Genomic DNA, 5779 nt, shown 5'->3' with positions numbered 1-5779 from the left:
GGGGAGTTAGTGGTTTTTAAGAACAAATCTTTAGTAAGCATTGATATGTTGGCTTCTAGGGATAATTGATAGTTGGGTATTGCGAAATCATTAAAATCCCCTTTGTAATTTTGGATTTTTAATATGTATAGTCCCAACAACACCATCCTCAAGAAATAGTTAGCAAAATTTTTGAGCCCTTTCAATAAATTATTTGAAACATATTCCTATTTTCCTTGGTGGGTATATTAATGTGGTGTTGCATGAATATGAGAATTTGAGATGAAAATTTTCCCTTCCAAGGTCCATTGAAGACTTTAAAAGATTTGTTAACTTAGAATGAGCTTTATGATTGCATTCCTACTAACAAAACCTAGACCAATATCAAAAATGGCTTCAAATTTATAATTTAAAAAAAAAATATTGTATAAGAAAAGAGATTAGTTTTATGTTTCTTTCATGTTGATAACATCACTATGACATACAAGGGCATGTATCTTAAGGTGACAAGAAATAGACAATATTTTATGAGTTATGGATAAATTCTTAAAATAATACATTTAATTAAATTTTTATTTTTCAGAATACATTAATCTCACAAGCCAAGCTTGTTTCCATATTTTCAATTTTAGCACTTTAATTTATCTAAAATTCCAAACATAATAAATATTCTATTGAAATATTCAATATCATGCTCCCCACAATACTGTCCCTCGTCTAATATTTGCTTTCGGTCCTACCATGCAAGTACTTCAAATTTTTTTTGTAAAGAATATCAATTTCCAGATAGGTCACATATAATTTAAAATCTATATAAAAAGGTCACATATAATTTAAAATCTATATAAAAACTTGTAACTATAAAATCTAAATTTAAAAAATATTAAATAGAGAAGTCATGTGGTGAGATTTCAGAATTAGTTTTTTTCATTCAAGACTTAAGATAAGGCTACATCACATCAACTAATTGAATAGGCCTAGTGAAAATATTAGCTCCCTACAGATAAGGCTACATCACATCACATCAACTAATAGAATAGGTCTAGTGAAAACATTACCTCCTGCCCTTCTATATATATGAGCAAGAAATTATTATTATAATCTCCAAAGCACACACTAAACAGCTGAAGTTTGTAAACCTTAGAAAGAGAAGCATCATATCATATAGTACTTGCAGCATGAGCGGGATATTCTGTAGCGAGCCTCCATTTAGGGTAGGCAAATAAGTGGGTCTTCCTGGGCACAGTGATTCCAAAGTGTTCAGCCATATCAACCTCGCCCTCTACAGTCCAATCAAAGCAATAAATGAGCTGAGCCAGTGCGAACTCACTGATAGAAAGACCCATGGTCATCCCAGGGCACCCTCTTCTTCCTGATCCGAATGGCAGCAAATCGAAGTCCTGACCTTTCACGTCCTTTTTACTCCCCATAAACCTCTCTGGCTTAAACTGATGAGCATCTTTCCACACGTTCTCGTCCCTTCCCAGCGCCCACACATTCACAAGCAGCCTCGTCTTCGGCGGAATGAAATATCCTCCCACGCTGCACCCGTCCGTGGATTCATGCGGAATGAGCAGAGGAAGCGGCGGATGAAGTCGGAAAGTTTCTTTCACCACGCATCCCAAGTATTCGAGCTTCTCGACGTCACTCTCCTTTAATCTGCCACTTCTGCCTAACACACGGTCCATCTCTTCGTGTACACGTGCCAGCGTTGCAGGATTCCTCAGCAGTTCACTCACTGCCCATTCTAGCATTGTCACCGATGTTTCCATTCCCCCACTTAAAATATCCTGCGAGAAAAATGGAATAGTTTGAACAATATTCAGTAGCTAAGACTTGTGAAAGTTTCTGAGACTTACCAGAATCATGGCTTTAATGTCGACGCGTGAGACTTTCTGGCCCTCCGTCGCGGCCTTTTCGAGCATCACGTCTACGAAATCTTTAACGTACCGTTTTCCTTCATCCAACACGTGCTCGTCAATTACTTTCTCAGCAAATGCGTCGAATATTTTGTGAATGGCCTGGTTGCGAGCACGGAGCCCTTGCAAGTCGAGCCAGTCAAGAGAAGGAATTAAATCCCCAATTGGAAATGCACCGGCCACATAGAATATCTCGTCAATCATTTGTTTGAAGCTTAACCCTCCAACCAAGTCATTGTCAGAGTACGTTCTACTGGCAAACATTCTGCAGGTGACATTTTGTGTCAGGGACGAGAGTCTCTTGTTCACATCAACGCACCGCGCCCCATGCCCGCTCTCTTCCCAGGTGGAGGCGATCATGGCAGAAACTTCTTCCTCTCTCACGAGTCTAAAAGACTCGATTCTTTTCACTGTGAGCAGCTCAACCGTGCATAGCTTTCTAATCTGCCTCCATGACTCTCCGTAGGGGCTGAAAGCCATGTCTGTATGATCATAGCATATGTATTTCCCGAAAGTGCACCTGGGTCTGCTTGCAAAAGACATATCATGAGTTTTCAGGAACTCTTGCGCCATGGCAGGAGAGGACACGACAATAGTGGGGACGGAGCCCAAACGGAGAAACATAATTTGTCCGTATTTCTTTGACAATGTTGCAAGAGACTGATGAGGGAGGCTTCCCAAGACATGGAGATTTCCTATGAGAGGCCATGGACGTGGTCCTGGAGGCAACTTCAATTTTCTGCCATTACTCTTCACCTTATACACAAAACAGTAGAGAACAAAGAGGGTCCCAAATCCTATGGCGACGGCCTCATACTCTAGCCAAGCCATCCTCCGAGAAATGGAACACTGATGAGTTGCGGTATGTGTTCCGCCTATTTATATTGCTTTTCGTTTTTGAGATGAGACATTGTTTAGCTCTGCTTAGTAATAGTCACACTTGAATCGATGGCCAGAATGATCCATCTTCTGTCTTGCATTCACTGTTTAAAAAATGAATGAATACATGTTACCGACTGCATCACATGAAAAACAAAATATTAAGAAAAAGTAAACGAATTTAATGGTTTTATAACTACAATTAATATATTCTAACAATAATTTATGTTTAACTTCCATTTCTTCCACCCTCCCGATACTATCGGAGATTAATAGTTATATAAAATATAATAATAAAAAATGTTTTCCACATTGTGCTTAGTTTGACATCATGTAAGATGAGTCCAAAGGGGACAAATTTGAGCATCTTTTCAATACTTTTATTAGATATTGTGGGGAGCCCAATAATATTAAATCTTGTTTGATTAATCACAAAAAGGTATAACTAGTATTTGTACCAAAACAAAAAAAGATTGTGCAATGGTTAAATAGATTGTCAGTTAATATATGTTTTAACAAGTATATATTGTATGTTTTCATCAGTTTAACTCTTTTTAAGAGTTCTCTTGGTTTTGCACTTTCAATGATTTCACTATTTACAACAAACACCTAGCCACTTCTACATATATATGAGAGTATAATATATAACTTGCATGCTTATAGCATATCTATGATAGACCTAAAAAAATTGAGTTGCCATCATATGATTTTCTCTAGGTTTAGCTAAGAATCTTGCCACTATCTCAATTGATAAAGCAATATCAGGCCTTGTGTGAACTACATGCTATAATTTTCCAATCATTGATTTGTATAAGGTTTGATCTACTTCTTTGGATTCATCATCTTTGGTAAGCTTGAGCTTGGTACACATGGGGGTACCAACTGGTTTAGAATCTTCCATACCAAACTTGTTGAGTATCTCTTTTACATACTTGGATTGGGTGATATAGATACCATTCTTGTTCTATTATATTTGCAATCCAACAAAGACTTTTATTTCACCAAACATGGACATCTCAAACTCTTTGTTCATTTCTCTTGAAATTGCTTTGCACAGATCATCATTTCCTATAAATAGAGTGTCATCCACAAATATCTCTGCCAACACAATTTTGTTATTTGGTCCTTTCTTGATGTACAAACTACTATTACCATTTGTTCTCTAAAAAATAATCTGTATCAAGTAGTTATGTAGTCTTTCATACCAAGCTCTATGAGTTTCTTTGAGACCATATCCCTTTTGTCCGGATCAACAAAAATTTCTAGCTCTTCAATGTAGACTTGTTCATCAAGAATTTCGTTCAGAAATGTGGATTTAACATCCATTTGATATTTTTTAATGCTTTGTGAGCAGCATATGCAAATCTAGGGTCCTAACACCTTCTAATCTTGCAACAGGAAAAAAAGTTTCACTATAATCAATTCCTTCTTCTTGAGAATACCCTTTACACACTAATCTAGATTTATTTCTTAAGACTTGTCTATCTTCACTCAACCTATTTCTTAATACCAATTTTGTTCCAATCACATTTTTGTCTTTAGGCCTAGGAACAAGATCCAAGTTTTGTTCTTTTCTATCTGTTCTATTTCTTTCTTTATTGCCTCAATTGAACTTTCATTTTCTATAGCATCCTTAACACTACTATGTTTAAAATCAGCGAGTAAACATGTACCTTTCAAGTTGCTTCTTGTAATATTACCTTATGCTTTATCTCCAATAATTTGATCAAGTGCATGATGCCTTCTAACATACTTGGCCAATACAGGTTCTTTTCCTTTTGAATGAATTGCATTATCCTCTTTTCGAATTTCAACTTCTAACTTGGGTCATTCAAACTTGGTAGATATTGACTCGGTGGCTTTAGAATGTGACTCGGGTCCTTGTGACTCAGTTTGTACTTCTTGCAATTTGATAGTTGAGGAAGACTCAGGAGGTGAAGTCTCCTTATTATTAGATATGTTGGGTAATGTATCAGGTTCAAAGTAAACAAATCTTTTGTAATCTTCTGGTTCCCTTTTGCTTTCTTCTTTAGTCTTTTTTACAAACTCATCAATTCTCACATGTGCACTTTCTATGATTTTATGAGTAGAAAAGTTCAAACATTTATATGCCTTACTTTTGCAACAATATTCTACGAATATACCTTCATCACCTTTGACATCAAACTTGCCTATTCTAGACTCTTTCAAAATATAACATTTACCACCAAATACTTTCTGGTAACTTACATTGGGTTTGTAGCCATACCATAATTCATAGGGAGTTTTATGTGAATCCTTCTTCAACTGTGCTCGGTTCAAAGTATGAACTGCACTGCTGATGGCATCCTTCTAATATTTGATAGCAACATTCTACTCAGGAGTACCAAGGGCTGATACCTACCTTTTGATTCCTCTTTCAATGTAGAAATTATTGAATTCATTGGAGATGAATTCACCACCTCTATCTAATCTTAAGTATTTAAATCTTTTTCCTATTTCTTTTTCTACTCTTGCTAGATACCATTTGAATTTCTCAAATGCTTCTGACTTTTCTCCAAGATACATAACAATCATCATTCTAGAGTAGTCATCAACAAAAAAAATAAAGAATTTTTCTCCACTATAACTTTCTATTCCAATGGATCCACACAAATCAGTATGCACAATTTCTAAGAAATATTAAGATTGATAGTTTTTGCTCTTAAAACAAGTCTTTCCCATTTTACCAATCTAATAATTTTTGCATAATCCAAGATCCGATTTCTTCAAACAAGGGATACCTCTTACTTTTCTAAATTTTCTTATCTTGACCATATTATCAAAGTTTACATGACATAGTCTTCTGTGTCATAACCAACTTTCTTCCATTTGAGCAATAAAACATGAGCAATCACCAAGATCAAGATAAAATAGTTAAAATCTTGTTTGTTTTCCTAATCCAATATGATTCCCTTTGTCATCTAGCAGTCTTGCCTCTCCATGCATGCATTCTACCTTGAATCTAATGTTGATTAGCTATG

At 35.8% G+C, this 5779-nt stretch overlaps 1 pseudogene; it reads right to left on the bottom strand.

Annotated features, from left to right (window-relative positions):
- Positions 1-1139: 1139 nt before the first annotated feature.
- LOC149553205 (cytochrome P450 750A1 pseudogene) lies at positions 1140-2729 on the bottom strand (annotated as a pseudogene).
- Between the last annotated feature and the right edge of the window lie 3050 nt (positions 2730-5779).

Source organism: Cupressus sempervirens, chromosome 6 (assembly GCF_028749045.1).
Source record: "Cupressus sempervirens isolate cs-2001-9-10 chromosome 6, ASM2874904v1, whole genome shotgun sequence".
Lineage (NCBI taxonomy): Eukaryota > Viridiplantae > Streptophyta > Pinopsida > Cupressales > Cupressaceae > Cupressus > Cupressus sempervirens.
This window is presented reverse-complemented; position numbering and strand designations above follow the sequence as displayed.